This window comes from Plectropomus leopardus, chromosome 22 (assembly GCF_026936395.1).
Source record: "Plectropomus leopardus strain MGB_pleo_1.0 chromosome 22, ASM2693639v1, whole genome shotgun sequence".
NCBI lineage: Eukaryota > Metazoa > Chordata > Actinopteri > Perciformes > Serranidae > Plectropomus > Plectropomus leopardus.
In genome coordinates this window covers 22,053,596-22,077,826 of record NC_142197.1, presented here as the reverse complement: position 1 = coordinate 22,077,826, position 24,231 = coordinate 22,053,596, and the positions used below count along the sequence as shown (strand labels likewise).

At 40.7% G+C, this 24,231-nt stretch overlaps 1 long non-coding RNA gene across 1 annotated transcript in view; it reads right to left on the bottom strand.

Moving 5' to 3' along the window:
* Window positions 1-7,547: 7,547 nt before the first annotated feature.
* Window positions 7,548-24,231, bottom strand: part of LOC148185916 (uncharacterized) — a 30,522-nt gene continuing 13,838 nt past the window's right edge. Inside the window, exon 3 of the long non-coding RNA XR_015775516.1 lies at window positions 7,548-9,900. This is a non-coding gene — a long non-coding RNA (uncharacterized LOC148185916). The remainder of the gene's footprint in view (window positions 9,901-24,231) is intronic.

Sequence of the window (24,231 nt, the reverse complement as noted above, 5' to 3'; positions counted from 1 at the left end):
GTAACACGTCTTATTTCATGTTGTACTAAATGTACACTTTAGTTGGTTAGGTGTAGGTCAGTACAGTTGCATATGTTAGATGTAGGAAAGTAATGCTCTGTAGCTTAGGTTTAGGCCAGTGAAGTTACGTAGGTTAGGAAAGATGGTGACATAGTACCTTAAAATAAGTCAAAGTTTACTTGTATGTCAAACATGATACAAACACCAGTCTCATGGGGCAAAGTCCTGTGTTTGCTTGACTCATCTACCACCCAAAAGCATTTCCTTGCCTGTACTTTTGCTCTATATACTACTTTCTTCTTAACTCTTTTGGGTTACATACAATTACTTTTCATATGTATACACATGAACAGTGTATGATAACAGCCTGAAAAAGTAGCTGGCAGCCTTATCACCACATCTTAGACACAGCAGAAAGAGTATTGAAGGCCAATGCATATTGTGTGAGCAGATGAATGCTGACAGTGAAAAATGCACATTGACCACATGTTTCCTGTGAACGTCTTCATTGGGACATGATGGATGGCGCTCGCCTGTTTCCCAGACCTGACCCTGCGAAATGGCGCTTTAATGCCATTCCAATCAGCAGCCCTAAACTATAGTGTTGAGCTGGTGGCTCCAGCCCACAACTGGGAAGCTTCCACAGCAGTTTTGCTGCGATACCAAAATCCTGAGTTTGACCTTGGCGCTGCACTCAGCGTCTAAAAATTGATACGATCTCAATACAAATAAGAAAAACCACCAAGCAGTGTCGCAAAACAACAGATGCTTTCCTTAGTTCCCACATTTGGGAAGCTTCTAGTAACTTTAGTGCTGTGGTGGTTTTAATGTAAGTTGTTCGTTCTTGTCAAGTCGGTGAACTCACGACACAAATCTGTCAATTAGCTGAAGCAGACTGGGATCAACTTCAAGACCAACGCTGTTGGGTTCTCAGTTATTTGACCCTGATTGCTTCTGTCTCCACAGAGCCAACTTTAGCTCTATCTGTTCCACTCTCTTCTCTCCCTATCTAACCTTACTGTTGAACAGATTTATAAAGAAACAGTTTTTGTAAACCCAATGATTCCTCTCATTGTATAATAATTGTATATGTAGCATCATGCCCCAGCCTTCCAGCTCTTCTGCGAGGCCTAAACCCACATCTCCAAGAGTGCCGTAATTCTTTGGACTCGCTCATCCCTTGATATCTGTTTGACACGTTGGAGCTTTCAAATGCCAAAACTTTCATCTAGTTTGCGTGTTTTCCTTCTTTCCAGAACTGCAGATACGGCAGATATAATGATGGTGTCCAATTTCCTCAGTTGGAAGAATTCTGCCTTCTTAGTTCCCGTGGATTAGTCCCGTTGATAGCTGTCCTCTAGTTGCCTTGCAGCACCGTCAACTTTCCATCTGAGCGTGTTTCTGTATAGCCAGCAGATTTTGTTTACCCAGATTATTATTATGATTTTTTTCCCCCCTCTTGTTTTCTGTCCCAGCACTGAGTGCGGTCTTTTTATGGTTCTTATAAAAGGTTGGAGTTTGCTTTGAGGCCGCCTTGGCGCTCTCTCGCCAAAGCCACAGCAGATGTGCCGCTTTTGTTCTTCATTACCGATTGGCAGCTGCCCGGCGCACAGAGCTGCCCCAAACGTTTCAGAGACACAATGCGTGAGTGAAAGCTCGCCCCTCTAGTTAAGTAAATGGTGAGGATTTTGTTCCTCATGTCAGCAGAGGAAACAGAAAAATGATGTTTAGAATAAAAAATAATATATTTCTGCTGTTCTGGTGATATCAACAGTTGAAAAACCTCAATGTTCGCTCCAGGAACAATGGCTTGATTAAGTCTCGGTGTACTCACACACACACACACACACACACATATCGAAGAGTCCCGTCCAAACAAAATGCATGCGCTGACTCAGACACTCTCTCATTCGCTCACATTCCTGCCATGTGTGGAGCTCAGTCTGAGGTTTTGGGTGCTGGGCCGGGACCTTTGCCGCTTGTTTGTCCCACAAAGTCACCAGAGCCACTTAAAAACTCATTGACTCCTGCGGACGCCTGCTTTACCTCAAAGGAAAACAGCAACACACAAAGGAAGTTAACTCAGGACCACACATGCTTGTGTATGAGGCTATATTGGTGTCTGTTTGTGTCTGTGCCATGGGAAAACCATTATGGCTGCCAGTTTGAGACCTGTGTGCCCTTGTGGTATGATGTTTTAGAAGAGGGACCATGTGATCAAAGATTACTGGTAAAGGCCTGACAATAGTTGGGACAAATGGTTGAGAAAGTCCCTCAGTTTTGGGACGGTAGGAGACACTGGCACCTAACGTGGAGTGGTTTTCTGGGACTGCTTTATGAGCTCCAGAAATGTTCAGAAGTAGAGGAAAAAGGTATTTTGTCCAACTTCAAATGTTTAAATAGGGGATTAATAGTTTATAGATTACCGAATCACTTCCCCTTTGAAACTGAGGGCAACATTACTTTTCTTGTGCTTTTTTCTCACGCCTTCACAAGTATTTAAAACTTTGAACCCTGAGCAAATTGGTGTAGTTTTTAAGTTATTTCTTCTTTAGTTGCTTCTCCTCATGTTTTTTAAAGAAATCAAGCCACTTTGCTCAGGCTCCAAAGGGTTAAACCTTTCTGCTTGACTGACAGATCTTGTTGGGATGGGCTTTTTAGCAATGAGCTTAACTTCCAAACACATGTTCCCATTGTCCATATTATTCCCTTGTGAGGAAGGGGTCATTAATTGTGAGAAATCATCTGTTGTTGGCATTTTTGTAAAATTGTTTGGCCCTATAGGAGTAACAGAATGAAATTTGCATTGCATTCTGGTTGAAAAAAACAAAACATTACCATGCATTTTTTTCAAATATACAATATACAGAGGCAAATGGTTCTGTTTTCCTCTCAATGTCCCCAACGATTCATCTGTCACCCATTGGTTATGGGTGAATTTTGTTTTTGACATCGATTTCTTCACTTTTTGGTGATGTGGTGGCTTGCATCATGTTGTCATTTTCTGCTCTTTCATTGGTTTCTTGCTGCATATTTTTCTTTATCTGGTCAAAAAAACACCCTGTTTTTCTCACCCACAACACAATGGAAAGAGCCTCGGGTCATTTGCTTTCAACAAATAACATCTGGTGGTTTGTGGGTGACAACAGTCGTATTCATGTGTGAATAAACAGGGCATAGCTGAAAAGAGCATGTCGACATCAAAACAAGGTGCACCTTTTCACAACAACCAATCAGACAAGGACACAGAGGCTTCTGGAACAAACAGGCGGGTGAAGAGACAAGCTGAACAATAATTGAGTAGTCAGGCTGCACCATGATTAATTAGGTTGTAATGCATTGTGGAGGGATAGGTTGTGAAATCCCTGTGCTGTTCTATATGGAAGAACCAGTCATACATAACCCAGTCCACCATGAGACACTGTATATATTAGCTTGTTGGCAAAATGCGAAAACAATAGATGAAGATTAGACATGGGACGATATGAAAATCGAATGTCACAATTATCCTGGCTAAAATATTTTTAAGTATAAATAAGCTTAAAACATTTAGTCTCCAAAATAGTTTAATTCCTCCCTCATCCACAAAATAAGCTCTTATGTTTGTATGTAAATTTTGGTGTTCAATCACGTAGCATTTTTTATTTTTAAATGTTTATGACGAAAGAGGATTAAGCCAAACTGGGGAAAAACAATACATTTTGAGAATAAAGTCATGATATTATGAGAATAAAGTCATAAATTCAGGGGAAAAATCCATAATATTGCAAGAATTAAGTTGTACATTTGAGAGAAAAAGTCACACATTAAGGACAGAAAGTCAGGTAACATGAAATAAATAGAGACAAAGTCTGCTTTGTATCCAAGCTGTGGTGGATGAATGACTAACTGGGACTTTTACACTGGTGGTGGGGGTTCAAATCCCATGCAATTCTGTGATTTAAAAAAATGATTTTTAAGGCTTCATTAAATTACTGTTTTAAATTGATAGGATGTATAAAAATGCTGGTGTATAAAAATGATGATGTAAAAAAATCTGTGACTTTTTAATTTAATCATGTAAGATAGTGATTTTTTGTTCTTGCAAAGTTATAACTTTATTGTCAAAATATTACTAATACTTATTACATAATTTTTCTCTAAATTTTGACTTTATTCTTTTATATGTTTTCTTGAGATTATGACTTTATTCCCATAGTCTAAGATTTTTCTTTCAATATAGCCCTTATTCCTTTTTTGTTGTTTACTCATGGAGCAAATAGAGAAGAAAATATATTTAAATTTGCTCTTTGAATTTAGGTTCTTAAACCTCAGCTTTTTGTCTTTAATCCTGCTCTGCAGAGGTCAGAGGTCAACAAAAGATGAAGTCTTGATACTGTAGAGTGCTCTTGATACTTGCAGAGCGTAAATGCTTACCAATGATAGATTACATATCTGAACTTTTGAACCTGAAACTCGATAAGTTTCCCACTCTTATCGCATTTCAATCACAGAGGAAGCAGGTTCAAGTTTGCTGTGACAATCAGACACTGAATTTTCCAATGCATTTTTTTCTTATAATTATCGCAATGCGACGAAGGGGCAAACCTGTTTGACGAGATGCTGCCCTCACAATTGGAGAAGATTTACTGTCGAAACATTGCGGGTGTTTGAAAGACACATGGCGCCAATCCAAGCTGGCAATGAAACAATGCAGTAGTGTAGTTCGTCTTCTGTTTTCACACAACATCTCTTTCTGTTGCCACTCACCTAGTCGCCTACAGCTCCAACTGTAAGACACACACCTACCCCTGTGTGTGACTGTTCTGGCATGTCTCCTTCATGTCTCGTAGGCTTCTGAAACCACTGCCAGCACACACCTAGAGTACAAACTGTACATTGTCAGTCATTTCTGAAGCACACTTTTAAGGCCCGTTGTCCTCCGATGTACCTCGTGACCTCCTCCCTCGCCTTGCCTTCTCCTATCGTGTCATAAACCAGACATTTGGTTGCCAAAATGCCAGGCAGCATTTCTACCCTGTAATGCCCACTTATTATCTTTTTTTAAACACACACATATTAAAGAGCTCGTGTTTACTAGAGATTTTATTTTTGGCAGAAACTTCCCAGTCTCATTCTAGGGAAAAGTAAGGATAAATTATTCAGGCAGCGTGGGGAGTCGTTATCCAAAATCTATTCTGGGACTGCGTTGTGCTCAGCAGCCACTTAAGGAGATGAAAGAAATCTGCCTTTTTTGTATTTTCGTAACTTGTGTGTATTCAGGGAATGTTGACCAAGTATGTAGAAATCATGTGAGGCACTTCTTGTGTTTCACAGCCCTGTGCGACCACAGTGTTTTGCTGGTTTAACTGGCAACCTGCTGGCTACAAGCCTGTTTATCTAACCTTCAGGTTTGCACTGATCCCAAAGGTGTTTTGCTGCATGAATATTATATCATTAATAACAGGCTCTGGTGAATTTTATACCCAGGTTTATGGAGATTTTGGAGTGCATCACCAGAGGTCATATTTCTGCCTGTCTTTAAAGGGATAGTGTGGATAATTTGATGTGGGACTGTATGAGTCCAACTTGGAAGTTCAGCAATGTACTGCAGTGGATGGGGCCAGCAACAAAATATATTTTGGCTACTTTAAAATAGTCCCACCTTAAAAAAACAAACCAATAGGAGTTTCAGTTTGGGCTGGGCAATTCATCGAAAATTGATTGAAACCCATATTCAGAACCTCTAACCGACATAATCTTGCCCATGTCGGTTATTTCGGTTATTTAAAAAATTCTGTGAATCCCTTACCCACCAGGGTTGCCAGCTGTGACGCATCTGCCATGAGTCTCATGCTTTTAGGCTCTATCTCACACTTTCACGACATCGATTAAAATCTCCAACCTGTGACACACAAGCCAGAAGGGACAGAGCTCTCTGTATGATTAAAAAAAAAAGAGCAGAAAGGAGAATTGCTGCTGATCTGTGCGGAGGAATGGTGTGAACGGCTAGGTGACTGCTGACAGACGGATGCGCCTCAATTAACATATCGGGATGCTTCCATGTCCAGTGTGAACCAGGCATAAGGCAGCAGTAGACCAGCAGCTCTTGAGTTCAGCAATTTAAGATCACAGCTTTTCTTAATGGAGTCTGGCGATATAATACCTTCATTTTCCTGTTGTAAATCGCTCTGACTGCAAGGTAAAGCAGTGAAATCATTCTAAATATAGTATACAATTAAACTGATTTTGATTTTTTAAGGTGGCTACAGTACATTTTGTCACTGATCCCCATCCACAGCAGTACAGTGCATAGCTTCCGTGTCAGACTCCTGCTTTTCCAGAGACGTATTGCCTGACATCTCCTGCAGGTGATGTACTGTTTATGGATAAGTAACCGTACACCCACACTGTAAAGAAATTGGAACTATCTGATTTAAGTCCCAATCTTTCTCTCATTCTTTTTACCTATTCCTTCTAGATTCTTCTATTTTTACTCGTCATTTTCCCACTCTTTGGACCCAGTGTAGAATTTCTACGTAGCCCCTCTCATCAAGTTAAAGGACAGAGAAAGCATTTACTGTTGGACAAATTTGGGAAATGATCAGCCCTGTCTAACTGAAGCACCAGTGTTTTTCCACAAATGCTATATTTCCTGTCTGTGACATTCTCAACTCAAGTCCTCCGTACTTTCCCCTTTTGATTGACACAATCCCCCATGTGAAGAGAAACCGCTGATTCCGACTGTTTTCACTGGGGGGTCTCAAAGCGCAGCAGTGCTGTTCTGACAGAGCCAAAATCTGCAGGCTACAAAGTTGAAAAGGGGATGTGGAGGGGGTCCTCTCTCTCTTATTTTTTTTTAAAAAAAAAGCATCTCTGCTTTCGCTTGTGCGTCAATTAATGCCAAAACTCTGGAGATGAAACTCAGCTAATCCCTCTCTGTTTCCTCCCCGTCATGAGCGTTTTGCTCAGTAATTGTTTACATCTGCCTCATTCCAAAAAAGCTGTTGCTGGGAGAAAAAAAAAGGCCCTCCAAAAACGTCTCAAGTCCCCGCTGGCCCCTGGATCCTTTGGCAGAGGATGAGAGGGGTTGTCCAGATCTACAGCCAAGCTGCACTGCACTGCAGCAGCACTAGTCCTCTGGCTTACAACAAAGTCCTCTCATCAAGGTCACTACTTTCAACTTCTTCCACTTCATCGCATCAATATTCATGTGCAGTGAAACAGTGGCCTGTGCTGACCCCACTGTGTGTCAGTCTGCAATCAGTCCCACCTGTGCTGCCTCACTTTCAACCAGTCACGCTGCTCTGTGAGCCCAGGGCTGTTTATCACTCCATCGCAGCCGTGCTTACACAGTGGGCGTGTTCGTTGGAACATGTGGAAGATGCGACCCGGTGCATTTTACTTGAGGTAACACTGGGTGATTCATTGCCCACTGAAGGAAGTGGGAAATGAGTTCTGTTAGAGCGAGATGCTGTGTACCCGCACAATGCAAACTATGGTACACAGCTGATGAATGTTTCTGTGAAAACAAACAGACGCGAGATAAGAGTCAGCTGCGGCAAGAAACAAACATCTAACATCTATGTTTTTTTTGTTTCAATGGTTTTTGTTTTCTTTTGAGAGGCATAATTTTCAAAGATAACAAAACATGGCCTTGGCATGCTTCTTTTCCATAAAAACAAACATAATGTTAACAGAGAGAGGAGGAATACACTTTTAAAACAATGGTAGATATATCAAGAAATAAATAAATGGATAAGGGTAAACTAAAACAATCACTGTAAGTAAAATAAATAAATAAATAAAAAATACTTGGCTGAGGGAGGGGTGTAATATACCAAGAAAAAAAATCACAGTTTGGAGATTAAAGTCACATGTTTGCGAGAACATTTTTTTTTTTTAATGAGGTTTGTAGATCTCATAACAACAGACACAGCCACACTTCATTTTACAGGATAGTAATAAGCCATACTTTGTATCAAATTAGACATTTCGTGTAAGAAATGTATTTATCAGGTTTAAATTTGGGTATGTACACTCCCCTCTATTTACTCCCCTCTGTTGTTAACCGGGAACTATTAACACGTGTGTGAACACCCTGGGAGACGGAGAAAAGGCAGTGCATGAAACACACAGATTTAATTTTACTGTTACAGTAAGCTTCGCATGAGACTTACATAAACTCCCCAAATAACAAATATTTTGCTATTACTGAGTCATAAATCAATGTGCATTTCTTGATCGTTCACAGGCGAACAAACGACAAGGAGGAACAGCCCAAAATCCCCGCTGCAAAACACCGAACTCATGAGAACTGCAGTAAACAATCAATCTAAATATAAATGCATTTTTTAAAAAGTTTGTGTATTAACTTATGAACCAATATATGCAAATCTGTTTGTATCAGTTAAACATTTTCATCTAATACTATTATGAATTTACAACCTAAATATCAGGAATCTTGAGTTATGAATCAGAACATTGCCCTGCTGTTTTTTATGCCTCGTCAGCGGTGATAACTGTGGCCAGAGTCAATATGTTTTCTGGTTGTCTGTCCATCCTTCTCATTCTTGTGAATGTGATTTCTCAAGACCGCCTTGAGGGAATTTTTTAAAATTTGGCACAAACATCCATTTGGACTCAGGGTGAACTGATTAGATTTTAGTGTGACCTTGCATTTATCCCTTGTGAACGCAATTTCTCAAGAGCACCTTGGGGAATTTCTTAAAACTTGGCACGAGGGTCTACTTTGACTCAAAGATGGACTGATTAGAATGTGGTGGTCAAAGGTTTTACTTTAGTCTGAATTCATAATGTCACAGAATCATCAGGACTACAGTAACCATACCAGATTACAGTGAGAGTGAAAACAGCCTCAACATAGGAAACAACAAGCACGGAAACCTCACAGGAGGGAAACTGGACGTTGAGGCGGACTAATGGCTCTGTGTCCCAGCACCCTCTGGGATTTCCTCACTTTGTTCTTTTTGCTTCTTCTGAGCTTCTCATTGTAGCAGTTTGACAGACAGTAATGGCAGTGGTCTGCATGGAGGATACATTTTTCTGTCATCTGTGAAGAATATAGTTCCCAGTCTTTTTGTTGTTTTTGGAGTTTTTGGGAAAGGTATTTTGTTATTTTTTAATTTCTCAAACACATTGTCCAGATCTGCAGAGTCGATGTAGCAATTCATATCAAATCTACAAAATCATGGGTATTGAGCAACAATGATTTCTGATACATTACATTCACATATGTTCCAAATAAGCAAAGTTTTGGATAGCTTAAGGCCTCTGAACCACAAAGGGATGCGGTGCAAAGGTGATGGCGTTCCATGTATGCAGCGCTGCTGTGTCCGAGGGTGCAGCTCAGGCTGCTGTCCCACCCGCTTCGGAAAAGCCCTTTTCTGTCTTCAGGGAATTAGTTTTAATGCCTCTCTCACGCCGAAACATTTACAGCCCTCTTGATTTTCTCTCGGGCCGCTTGGAGCTGGATGAAAGCAGCCGTCTCCACTGGGGCATTTCAGCACAGAGTGAGCGCTGAAAACGTGGGAGGGATGTGGGAGCGCGAAGGAATGTGGAGGAGTTCCAAAGCTCGCCGTTCAAATGCTCATAACTCCGCCTTCTCTCCCTCCCTCCTCCTCCTCTGCGTGTTTCGCTCTCAATCTCAGTTACATTAGCTTTATTGGCCTGACATGAAAGGACATTATTGCCAAAACATCACAGGATTTTTTTAGCCCATTCATTGTTGTGTGAGTATTTGTGTCCGTACTGTACCTCAGTATCCTTCCCCTCCATCCTCCTCACCCCCTGGTGTCGCAGGGAGTGCGGTTTACATTGAAGCTTGATGTTTATGAGTTTGGAACAAAGTTGCGTCCCTCTGTTCTGTGGTCCAGCTTTGTGGTGGCTGATAAAGTGTTTCTGTAAAAGATGAAATGTTGTAGACAGAAGTCAGCTGCAGGCTGTGCTTTTTGAAAGAGTTAAATCTCCTTTGATTTGGGAGGGGTACACTATCACCTCTTCAGATAAGTCCAAGTACCACTTTGATTAAAGTTTGGAATTGCAGCAACTCTGGAGAGCTGTTCTTCCCAGTGACTCTGTTGAGGATGTCATCATCAGGAGGGACATGTCCCCTTCACTTTTCTGAATCCTGTATTTGCACCCCCTGCACTGCAGCTTTAGTTTCACTTACTCACTCAAATCTGTCTAAATGTGTCCTCTTTACGCCCAGCTGTCATAATACAGATAAGAGAAGCTCTGAGTTGATATAAAGCGTTCCATGTAGGTCGCCTTCGCTTATGATAGTTTATTTCCCGCAATAAGCTTTAAGAAAAAAAAGAATAGACTTATTTGGCCCTGGATTTTGTCTTTCAGGCTACACATAGGCTGCCAAAACCCTGCAGACTTCACTGTGGACTTAAAAAGTACATCCTTTGCATGCCTAAAAAAATAGATGTTTGATCCTAAAAAAACATTCAGACAGTGTCATAGTGTTTTGAGTCTACAGAAGTGTCTGCACCTTTCAGGCGTTCTTTTATGTAGCCTGCATGGCAAAATGCAGGATATACACATAAAGGTAAGACCTGACACATTACTTACTGATAGATAATGTTGCATTTCCGCCTGTAATTTTAAAACACAGTCCTTAACCTGGACCCTACTTTTCCATGTTTTTGCGTCTAAGTGACTCGTTGGAACATTTTTAAAAAATTGTACCACTATTGAGCAAGACCAAAGCAAGCAGTGTAACCCTTCAGACAGGTGCACCCTGCCAGTTTGCATTGGAAGTGTTTGTTTTGCCACTGACAGGCTCAGATTGTTATAATGATTGTCTTACCACATTATGACCTAAGACCATAAGGACCTTACAAAGAAATTACATTTTTAAAAAAAATAGTTTTCCGCTCATTCCAGTCTTTTTTTGTCTGATTAAGGAGAAGTGTCCTTCATAAATCACACAGAATTTTTTACAATGTGGAAAATAAATATCCAGCAATGACATCGAAAATCTTTTAGAAACTTTTACTCTAACAAAAGAAACTCTTCCTGGCACTCCTCTCTCTAACTCTCGCTAACATTTACACTGTGGTTTTCCTGCAACAAGTCACTTCTCATGAGATTTTAATGTGAAACATCTCCTTTCGCAAAAATAGGACAAAAAACAAACCCTTAAAAAGTGAAAGGTAATATATGACACCTGCAATAACAACCTGAGTATGTCAATGGCAAAAAAAAGTACTTTAATGCACATAAATTGGCAGGTTGCACTTTACATTGCAGCTTGCCAACAGCATCCTCCACGCCCAACACTGGACCAATTTTAAAAGTTGTTATTCCAATTAGTCACTAAGACACAAATATATGGAAAAATAGGGTCAAGGTTAGAAATACAACAGTTCTCCTTTAACCTTACACTTAAAATGTGTACTTTTAACCATCAAATTTATAGCTTCCAATGTACAAATACAAAATAGTCTGCATCTGTGAAACTGAATGGGACTCTAATACAGCAATTGACGTGGTATTTCTAATTGTTTTGTTCGACATTGTCAGAGCATCGTAACCAATTTCATCAAAAATATCTGATTTACTATTATTTTATTAATGTTTAAAACCACTGACTTAATTTCATGAATTTGCAACATGTGCTTTTAAGTCCCCATTCATTATTGTAATATCTTCATTCACAAATCACAGCTGACAACTACTTTTATTTCCTATTTCACCACCCACAAAAACAGGCACGCCACTTGTCATATTCCGCTCTGCCTCCGGCTGTGTTCATGTCAGAGCCATTGTTGGGTTTTTGCATCATCTGAGCTTTAATTGTCTCCTTCCTGCTGTAATATTGAAGCCATTACAGCGACAGGGATGTTTCATTACGAATCAAGGCATGAGAGCAGAGAGCATTACAGATGAGGCTGTACCCTGGCTCACTGACATGTTTTGCATGATTCAGTGTTTGTTACTGGAAACGTCTCGCAGTCGGAGATTAGACAGAGTTGATGTCTCCCCAAAGGCACACTTCCTTGTTTGGAAATGCACGCACACTTAAACACACACACTCAGTCATGATTCACCAGTCATCAGAAGTAGGGTATGTTTGTCACTTAGGCTCTCTGTATCCTCTTCAATGTCCTGATTCTTCCTTTTTCACAAACCTCGCTTTTGCGTTGGTCAGTGTGTCGTTCCCGTCTAACCCCAGCCACACCATGCCATACGTGACGCCACACTGAGACGAGGGGATTAAGAGATGAATTAAGTCGAAGCTTTGGCCATATCCTCACCAATATCACACAGACACCAGCAGAGAAGGACGCCTGGCCTCCACATATGGCCACGTTGCTCCCAGCCAGGGCACCAGGCCGAGCCGGACACACACTAACACACAGCCACACACTTTTCCCCTTCCATGTTTCGTCTGGAGGGGTGTCTTCCAGCCAGCAATAATACCGCCCAGCCCCGTGTAAAGCCTGCGGGGGGATTATCCGCTTTCTAAATGTACAACACTGTGACATTTGTCACCATGTGCTGCTATTCTGATCTGGAGGATTGTCACCTCAAAAACATGATGCGCTGTCTTGTGGGATCCAGTCATATGGACTTAAACAAGTGCGTGGTAAACTCCGAGCAATCGCTCAAACATACATTCCATTTGTGCTGATGATTCCCATTGCTTCCTATACCAAATCTTATGTAAACCAGAACAGCTTTCCTGCTGTTTCTATTCTTGGACATATGTGCTCCTTGGCAGGAGATCTACTCATTCTGTACACATGCATTTGTAAGTGCTGTTTAAAACCCTGGATTTCTTTAAGAACATTTTTCACCATTATTGCGGTTACTTTGATGAAACCACTTCACTGATGCAGTCAAACCCAGCATCACGAGAAGCCCCCCCTCCCCTTCTGGTGTTACTGCTATAACAGGACAAATCAGAGACATATCCCCAGAGGCAAGCCTGTGGAGGGCCTGAAAAGCAGCTTGTTCAGTTTTACTGTATGGATGTTGACCTTCTGTTTGTTGTAGTTTGGCAGCAACAAGTCGATTTTTTTTTTTTACAAAGGAAATGGTACTATATGAAGGCTGTATTTTGACCTGAGAAACATTATGATGCAATATTTTGATTAGCGGTGCTGCTTGTGCTGTACTAACACATGCACAAGGATGCACAAGTACTTGAAAGCATTGAAGGGGAACTCTTCAAAATTTGTACATGTATTCCTATGGTCTACGACAGTCAAACATTAGTAGTAAAAACTCAAATCCAAAAACAAGAGTGCTAAAACTCAATCTTGTGACGTCATAGGGTGTAAAGACTAGAGCTGCTCCACAGACAATGAATTGGTGAATGAATTGTTTCAGAACTGAGAACATACAATAAAATAAACCCTCAATGGGTCGACAAAATCAGGCTCCCATTGCAGACTTTTTACTTGATGACATCACAAGTTTGAGACTTACTTCTCTGCTTTCTGAATTGAGAGAGAGTAACTCATGTTCACAAATATGCATGTTCTCTGTAAATGCTGATGGACATATAGTGGCATGTATCTATAAACAGGCAGCAGAATACTGATAGTCACCAGTGACATACCATAAGAATCAGCATCATCAATCAGAGCACTTGCCATATATCCATTCGTCCCATAAATCCACTGCACTGTACATCCACAGCCATGCATCCAAACCATCCCACCATACATAAATCAGTCAACTTCCAAACCATGTAAATCCTTCCATCCAACAATAAATTGATCAGCAGTAACCATCGATCCCTCCATCTGTCCATCAGTCATTCCATCACAGACACATGGACATCTCAGCCTGCATATGAAGCACTAATGATGAACTAATGCCGCCATCCATCTCTGCTCTGTGTGATGGCCATGGGACACAGCGGGAGGTGTGTGTGTGTGTGTGTGTGTGTGTGTGTGTGTAGTGAGGGAGAGGAATGCAAGTCAGGGCTAAAGTAATGTGGCTGGAGAGCAGCAGGAAACAGGGAAAGTGACAGATGGTGATAGAGTGATGGGGGAAGGATTGTGTGTCACTAGGGTAGTGGGTGGGAGGGGGCGGCGTGTACCCATGTGCACGCATGCTTGTAGGATTAGTGTGTGTTTGTATGCTTGTATAAACTGTAAGAGTGTGTACGCTTGGATCTGTGTCAGTGTCTAACGGCATGTGTGTGTAAATGTGTGTGTGTTAGGGTAATCAGTGAATGGGCAGTGTGAGGAGGCAACAGTAGACCAGTCACACCCCTCGCCCAAGAAACCCTCCGGTGAGTAAAAACCCTGGACGTAGTGTCCACGCAGTTCTCTCCATCCACCTCCAGGCTCTGTTTGACTCTTGTATCCCCTTTTGGACACTTTTTCTGGGGCACGTCAGGGTGAAATCCCCCCGTTTCGGCATCATGAAGTGGCTGTCATCTGTGCGTGCGATGTTGGCCGGGGGCAGCCGTAGTGCCCCTGTGACCCCTGCTGCCAGCCCGAACATGCCCTCCAAGGCAGATCTGCGCGCCAAGCAGGTAGGAGCATGACCTCAAAATCAGAGCGTTGAAGGAATAGTTAAGTTGTTGTTTTTTGTCGTTGGGTTGTAGGGACTACTAACAAGAAATCACTGTATTATTTACAGTAGATGACAGTCTGTGTGCTCCCAGTTTGGAGAGGCAGACAGGAAGCTAAACAGCAAACTGCTGGGGATGGGGGCAGCAACAAAACATATTTTATCCCCCTAAATAAAGTCCCACTTAAAAAAAAAATCAATGTCTGTTGAGGCGTAAACTATATTGAGAGTAATTTTTACTGCTTTACTTTAATATCAAACAGTGTTTTCCAAATGGAAAATGAAACCATTATATTGCTCTCTTCAAAGACAGACTCCATTGACAGAAACAGTGATTTAACATAGCTGAACACAGGAGCTGTTGGTCAACTGCCAAAATGATTTTTGTTAATGAAGTTTGGTAGCTTTGAGTGGATAGATTTGGAACAAAAACCACTAACGGCTTTCTCATCAAAACAGGCTGTCTGATGGGAAGGTGGAGTGGTTATAATACTCTCAGTATTACCAAAATGACCTGAAAATAGGCCAATTATTATGTTATTTTTTCTATAACATAATTTTAGGTACATATTTGTAAGAATTATGAATTTAGCTTGATGGACATTTGTCCCTATTTTTTTTTTTTTTATTATATCTAATAACACAACCACTATCTAACTTTATATCCTTGTCACCTTTTACACCTTTTGCAGGACTCTTTGCAGACTTATTTATTATGTTTTCACCCACATTTTCAAAAGAAATCAAACCAGTTGTCTCAGATTTCAGAGGTTAAAGTGCTTGTGAAAGGCAACTAATTGCAGCACAGTAAAATCAATGTCAATCCAGGTGTTAAAGGGTTAAAATTTTATAGATTTTTGTCAGTGGAATGTTTTGTAGTTGGCTTAAATAAGTTTTGCTGCTGCCCCCATCCACAGCAGTACATTGTTCAGCTTCTGTAATGGTACTCCCGTCTGCATCTCCAAACTTGGGGCGTGCTGAAATACACTGATATTGATATGGATATGAAGTACCTCATGCAACCCCACTTCAAAAAATCCAAACTCCCCCTTCAATGGTAATGTTTAAAAACCGATGAGATGTGTTGATTTTGGCTATTCCCAGTTGTATGAGTTTGCTTTTTCTTGGTTCGTCTGCTTGCTTGAGGGTTTCCCAATCAATTTGCGTCTTACACAACTTCTAGTCTTTCCCTGAATCGCCTGTTTCATTGATTTTTATGATCCATGTAATTGCACTTGAATATAAATCAGATGAAAATGAGTGCTGTGGTGTACAGACGAGCCGGTCCGCTCATGTATGAATGCGACCTGCACAAAATCACTGTCCAGGAATGCGCACAAGAAGCCATGAATGAGATTGAGTTTATTTTGCTTGGATGTCCTGCTTCCCTTTGCTTACAGTGTGTCTGATTCACAGTGCTATTGTATGGAAATAACTATACCCCCCCTCCTGTACCGAATCTCCCATCTTGTCCAAGCATAACAAAAAGTACAATCAGCTACATGTTCTCAAGGTCTACTCATAAATCCGCGGATATGTTGTTGGAACGGAAGTGCGCAGCAACTTAGGAGAATAATAGGTCATGTGTATTTGTGTTTGTGTGTGTGTGTGTGTGTGTGTGTGTGGAGCCACAGTAGTATTATTAATCCCTCACCCTGACCCCATGCTGCACTGATCCTTCAACTATCCCGCAATATCACTGCGAGCCCCCACTGCCTGATCCCTCTCCAACGCTCACACTTAAATTGAATGTTGTTGAGTGATGAATATCATGTGCTTTTAGTTGGAAAAATTTAAATTTTTCCTCTCAGAGCTGGAGCAGTGGTTCAGCAGCAAATAATTGCTACTTGTTAGGCTCGTTTAGCCGTCTTTTCAGAGCACACACACACACACACACGTATACACACACAGAGTGAGGGTGCAACCAGCCACGATTTGTCATAAATATTAATGAAATGAGGATCGCTCCATTCTGAAATCACCGGGGGGCTGCAAACTCATTACACACCGGTGAATGACCACTAACACGTCTTCTTCAGAGTTTGCGTGATGGCTGCAGGCTAGATCATGTTACACAAGTCCTTCTCCAACCTCAAGTGTATTGCAAGTCATTCCTACTGCAGCGCCACCCAAGTCCAACTCTGTGGTTTGTTTCCGTCTTGTATCTCACAGCTGCTTCTGTCACTGTTCAGCTCATTTGATCTGACCTGAACTGAACTGGACTGCTGATGTGTAGACCGGGATTGTGCATTATGCCGAGCATATTTATTCATCTCCAGAGCATCCACTTTTGAATTTGCTCCCGGTGTAAGACCAATAATTATTTTAAACATCAGGCACAAATTTGTAACAAATAGAAAAAGGGAGCGAGTCTGAGCAACCTTCATTTGCATTTAACATCACTGCCCACACTGAAGCGACACAGAGCTGGTCAAATATCGGCATAATTTACTATAAGTACCATACATCCTTTCAGAGTCCATATTCCAGCTAGCAATCGTATTGATTCTTGTTTCAGGATAAAGCCAATGTTCCCTTGGCTCTTTGGACAGGGTGCTTCCTGATGAAGCATTGACATTTTTACAATAGACGCACTGTAAAGAGTTTTTGCTTTATATCAGCTTGAAACTACTTCAAACTTGGGAGATTTTCTGTTATTTTCTCTGGCCTGTCTCTTCTCTTTGTCCTTCAGAACCTTCTTCCTTTTTCTCTATTTTACAATCTGCGTCATCATATCTTGTAATTATAGATTTTGTCCTTCCATCACTTGCCAACAGCATAAGTGTGTTGTGCCAGTAATAATCACCCATATAAAACTCAGTGCACTGTAGTTATAGGGATTAAATTAAGCTTTGATGCAAATTATTTTCATTGATTGTTTTCAGTATATTAGATACTAGACTTACTCCAGTTGTTTCAGCCCTAAACTAAAAGCAAAAGAACCCAAAGTTGAAGCATTTATGTGTCCAAAGTATGTGAAAGCCAGCAGCGTCTTGGAAAGTTGAGCAAATCAAAGGAAACTGAGGGCAAACTGCAGTGTAAATCAATGCTGGTACAAAAAAAGTAGATATATGAAATGCAGAGGAGGGTGTCGACTCATCTGTAATGATTCCAGCGTCGTTGGATGGTACAAAGGCATGAGAAACAGCTGAAAGCAACTATCAGGCTGAAATGACTTTGCCCATTAATTGCTCCTTTTCATTCTGGTGCGGCTTTGGTGGTGAGCTGCCCTCTCTCTTGTGCTGAAAATGTTCAGACAATGTTGCAGAGTGATTACTTCCTCATCTAGGGCCCAGACGGGATTTGGGGGCCACAGAGTCAGAATTTGTGTGTTCCTTCCCAGCCTAATAGCAGATAATGAGGGCAGAGTAATATTGAATCACCTAATATTTACAGCAGGAATGTCTCTGACCGTGGCTCGGTGATTGATGAGCGGGTTGCGCCCCAATCATCCAGCGTTACAAAATCACAGAGAGCCAGTGAGTCGGGTTGCGATGTTGTGTCTTTTCTCAAACAACCGCAGACGGTGACAGATGGAGGAAGTTGAGGAGATGAAGAGAGAATGCCAGGTAGAAACATTTTCTCTCTGGAGTAATTTGACAGCGAGTGCAGCAGGGCAGTATACAAGCACTTATACTGGTAGTTAGAAGGCAAAGAGTCAGCACCTTGAAGCTATGATATCTAAACACAAGGTAGGAAGATAGGAAGAAAACAACGTGGAAATCAGTGAAAAGCAGATTACAGAGAACTCAGGACTTCAGTTGGCTCAAAGAGAGGAATGTGATTTCTCAGGGATCTTTGTAATTTCAATCAAAGCCACATAAAACAGATGGAAACAGATGAAAACCACCCACCAGGCAAAAGGGTAAAGCTATCAGGAAGTTAAAAATTAAACCCCGTGGAAACACTCATCTTGTGGAAAGAAAAGAGACAGAGAATTTAGGTGAGGGGGGTAAAGAGAGGAAACAGCAGTTCAACCTTGAGTTGCCCTTTTGATTTCTTTATCAGGCCATTGAGAGATAAGAGGGGAAGTCCCCAACAGCTATGTGCTGGTAAGAGAAAGCGGCTTTTGTTTTATCAGTAGATACAAGTACAATGAATCACTTCCTCCTATCAGCATTTTTCAGTCATACACCTACCTTTGCTCAGTCCTCTTAGGCTTCTCTTTAGGCCTCTTGGATCAATATGCCACCTTATTATGGTTGGAAGTGATAAGGTTCTTACCGTTTTTAGAATTTAGGTCTGTAGGGTCTCTCTGAGTGGCATGTGATGCTTTGACCTCCAGGATGTAAGCTTAATTGATTAGTAGATGCTGCCTCATCTAGGGATGCATGATATTGAATTATTTGCCGATATCCGATATGCTGATATTAAAAAACAACTCCTTTGGCTGGTAACTGATGCCGATATCTATATATCCACTTTTCTCAGCATGTAATTTTAGTGATCATCAAGTCTTCTGTAGTGACAGTAACATCATGTTATGTATACTCCTATCGTGATGGCCCAGTAGCAGATGGAGACATAAAGTACAATGCTTTTCAGTGTATGTGATATTTATTCATTGTACAGAATAAGAAAATACTTTAGCTTAGGGCTGATGTTTTGTTCATGTTCAATTTGTCAGGCCATGCCCTTAGTTTTGCATAAAGTAATAAGTCTATATACATTGTAAATGGGTAAGCTATACCCATTTTCACTCCCATACAGTTGTCATTAATGTTAAAATAAGCTGTAGAGACCATAATTGTATTTTGTACCACGCTGTAAGCATGTTTGTTTCTGCTGCTTCGGCTTTTGAGTTTTTCTACATAGAATTCTGTTATTGTTCCCTCCAGTAGACATCTTGCAATTTACCAAAGTGAGGGTACCTGACCACTGAGCCTGTCACTTTAAACCAAAGAGGCTTACAAAGAGAAAGCATTTTTGACTTGCTAAAATGCTATGATTACAGTACCACCATAACATGTGTGAAGGTCAAGAGCATACAGTGGACATGTGTAGCCAACCAATGGACAGATAACTTGTCTTCCTATGTGCAGTGACACGACCTGCCACTTTTACAATAAGTGCTCAAATCACCCCGAACTAATGTTTCCACTTTCTCTGTTCAGACAGAGCAGGGGTGTACGACTTCAATCGCTCTCACACTCAAACCCTCTCTCTTGCCCTCTGTCTTTTTCACTTCAATGAGTGGAGCTGCTTCTGCACCCCATCACTCCATCTGCTGTCCCAACTCACCCCCCCACTCACATCCTCTTTCCCTCTGTAATATAATGAGTAAATGTAATAATGCATGCAAGTTAAAAGCTGGATTATGTATTTTTCAAAATTATTTCCCCAACAAGGTACCATAGTCTTATTGATAGGAGGCTCATCTAGCTGTGTTTATCCTCTATACATCTGACTCATTCTCACTGGCTTCCACAAGTGCTATAATGCAAACAGCTCATTGACTGTCTGAGTCTCTATCTCAATCTCACTCTCAGCTTCTCTCACTCTGCCTCAAGTGTTACGCAGATAAATCCCCACTGACTCTCTCTCTCTCTCTCTCTCTCCCTCCCTCCCTCTCACCCCCTCTCTCTCACACTTTCTGTCTCTGAAGAGACTGTACCGGCACTGTAAAGCCCCATTGACTTGCCCATTAACCTCTCTCTTTCTCTCTCGTTACTTCCATCATCACTTTCCTCTTTTATATTCTCCTCGTTTTTTCTTTTCTCCCTCCATCTCTCTGTCTCAACTCTCTCTCCTACATTAATGTGAGCTCACATGAATACACACTCACTGACACAATCTCACACTCTCTTTTCACTTTGGCCCTGAAGACACCACAGAAGCATTTCTTAGGCTGCAGTATACGCTTGATCATCACTGAGTACAGCACTGCCAAAGCTGCAAAGGTTTAAACGCAAGAGTTTTCCTTGAGAATATAAGAAAAAAAACAAAAAATGCTTTACAATATATTCTGTATAAATGTATGTACTATATACAACTTGACTGCATATGAAAGGGATCACTTGCAGTAAATGACCCACAGAGTGTTTGCTACAATCAGAATAGTCAGAATCAGAATAGCTCTGCAATATTAAAAGATGATATGTCAGTGTTTTGTAGCAACTTGTTGCATTCATTGTCTCTTAGGTGGAAAAAAATCTACAAAAGCTCAGGTAGGCAGTTTAATTTTGGCCTTATTGGCTGAAATCCCATGATAAACTTTAAGCCTATTGTAATTTAAGAGGACTGAGAGGAAACTAGACTTCTGCACCTCCTCTTGGCTCTATTTGTCAGGCTTTAGAAACTCTATCTTGTGACAGGAGACTTTAGCTGGTCACAGGTGATTTCCAAGAGAGGATGTTCCTGTTGGCTGTTATACAAATGCAGAAATGCAGATGCACGTGAGCGCGTTCCTTCACTGAGAGTCTGATTCAGTGGCGAAGAATCCAGCATAGAAAGTTGCTCTTCCAGCATTGCGACAACTCCCTACACTGCAAAGCAACCCTTTTCAAAAGTCTCAAAGAGTCTGACAATTAACAGAATAAAACTTTTGTCAACACATGTAAAGCGTTTCAGATATGGTATGAAAATTTTGCTAAAAGCGTAGCCTTTTGCTAACCAGAGCCAAAGGCTCGTGGCTGCTGCTTCAACTTGACATTCATGTAGCTAATGTGAGCTAAAGGGGAACAGGCAGCTCCACGCACTGACCTCCCATCAGCGGCCGCAGCAATCCATATCTGGCCAGCAGAACCCCAGTTATGGGGACCAAACAGCCCCGTCTCCACTCTTAGACGGACAAACTTTCTGTTGCTGCCTTTCCACAGGTTGGACTCAACACTACAGCTAGCCACTATCTCACTGTGACTTCCAGTGCTGGGGGGTTGTGCTGGCTTAATTCGCTACAGCCACCAGCTGAAGGTCTCCTGAGTTGCACCTTGCTCTCTTCCAGGGTGGTCCACGGTGGCTGACAGCGAGGCGAAGGGATCAGGGGGTTGTTAGCTAATTCTTGTCTCATTTGGAGTCTGATAGAGAGGGACTGTGCGTGGCAAGTTGGGGTGGAGAAAATTAGCTGCTTACAGGTGCACAATGAAATCAGATTAACCCTTGAAACTTGGACTGACTTTTTTTTTGTGTTGCATTTAAGCAGAAGTTTTCAGAAGAATTTAAATATTTGAAACATACTGGTCTAATTTCTTTTGAAAACATGGGGGAAAGGGCAATGAGCAACTTTGCAAGAAATATTCTGCAAATTGCAAGAAATTAGTAGATTTGTTATTTTTCTTTTTTTAAAAAATGCCAGGGGAAATATCTCAAAAGCTGTATTTATAAGTATCATATATATATATATATATATATATATATATATATATATATATATATATATATATATATATATATATATATATATATATATATATATATATATTAAATTATGTTACAGAATTATTATAATTCTTTTGCACTTTTTTTTGGGGGGGGGATCATTTCCTTGTTGTTTTTTTAAATTTTTTGTTTCTTGCTCATTTTTAGTTAATTTTTATAAGTTTTAACGATTATTTTTTTGTGTGTTCATTTTTGGGTCATTTATTGTTAAGATGCTTATCACCTTCTTCCCATGTTTTGAAAGGAATCCAGCCATTTTGATTATGTTTTAAAGGCTTAAATAGATCAATGTATAGGAAACACTTGGTTACTGAATGAAGTGCATCATATGGCCATGGTCCTCCCTTGGGAGGGGCTAAGGACAAAAATAAATAAATTGTGTAAAATAAATGAATACAAGATTTAACATTGAACATTTACTATTTCATAGTATTGAAAAAAGGACAAAAGAAAAGAGCAGTCCCATTTTTAAGGTTAGTTGAGTCTCATGAGCTGTCATATTTTGCTGCTATATCAGACTTATTCCCAAGGAAATGTTTAATTTAGTTTGGTATGAAACTATGTGTGACATCTGAGTTCTGTTTTGCTAAAGGACTTGGTTTCTCCTGGCTGCAGTGAAGCAGGAAGTGTTGCTCAGTCTCCACCTCTCGTTGGCAGGGCTGATGCAGTCGGTCTTATCAAGATTGCCAGGTTTGTCTACAAGTCCTGACTGCCAGGTTGTTGTAGCTATTTAGTTCATGTCTGCTGCCTGCAGCTCAGATAACACTCAGTATTGTCTTTTTGCTGCAAGAGGCATAAAGTTTACTATTTGTAGTAGACATCCACTGCTCTTTCTTTCTATCTATGTCTCATCCACTTCACCACAGCCAATCTAGCCAGCACTCTGCCCTCAATAACCCGTCCTCTCCAGCTTGGCTGAACATTAAAAAAGTACCTCTTCCGTATTTCATCAAAAGCCAGCACACAGCACATCCCACCTCCAGTCTCCACATGTGAGAGAAATGTACAAAGAGAGAGAGCGAGGGAGACTGAGAGCAAAATATTATGGAGCAGTATGGCGAGAACGTGTTATGCAATGTGTTATTTTTGGGATTGCAGAGAAAAAAAGATCGCCTCACTCGTGTTAATACGATGCTGGAAGCCTGCGAGAGAGCCGTATGTGTGCGATATCTCCCGTCCCTTCTTGATTGGTAGTCCAGCATCAGTGTGTGTGTGTGTGTGTGTGTGTGTGTGTGTGTGTGTGTGTGTGTGTGTGTGTGTGTGTGTGTGTGTGTGTGTGTGTGTGTGTGTTTGTGTGTGTGAGAGAGACAGAGAGAGAGAACGGCTGAAAACTTTCTGCTGTTCCTCACATCCTTCTCTCAGTGCTGAATCATATCTCTCCCCTCCATATTCTCCCCCTGTGTTGGCCTTAGTTTGCTCCTTGCCTTGAAGAACCTTCTACCTTTCTGTTAACTCTCTTTTTTTCCACTTTGGTCTTCAAGGACTGAAGTAAAAAAAAAAAAAGAAATAGCCTTCTACCTGGCTTACTAGCTCTAGTTTTACTAGCTTTGACCATCGTCTGTTAGTTGATTGTAATGCCAGAACTTTGTAGATCAGAGTTATCATCCATATATTAATTATTATTTAAAATCCCCATCATAATTAGATTAACCACATATTAAATTGGACTATTCAAATCTTTAATAGAGTTTTAAATAAAAAATCCACTTTTCTGTGATTTGACATTTTAAGTTTTATTTATTGTTAAATGTTATATTTCCTCATCCCAAGTTTGTAACAATGCCTTCTTGATAAATTCATCTCAAATAACCTTAACCATCTTATGACCTTACCCTGTTGCCATTACATGACAAACATGAGCAGTCAGAAAGTCATACAGCATTTAAACAAACCCTCAGGTAAGCCAGTCATTTTTGAATTAAAAATGTGAACTGTAAAATTGTCAGAAATGGAAGAAGTATGCAGCTCCTTTACTCAAAGCAGTGCATTAAAATGTTGCTTGAGTAAAAGTAATTAAGTATAATCAAAATGTATTTAAAGTATTAAAAGTAAAAAACATTTTTTGTATCAAAATGTTATTTTTTTTAGCTCCAATTTTTTATACAAAAAGATTAATTTGCTAAGTAACTTGTGACTAAAGCTGTCAGATAAACGTAAAGAGCCAAAAAGTACAATGTTTGAACTGTTGAAATGTTTGAAAAACTTTGAGTACTTCTTCCACAACTGCATATTGTGAATGAAGAGAAGCCTACAAGCTGCATACTCTTCTCACTGCAACATACTGTATATCCAATGCATGCTCTTGATTACAGT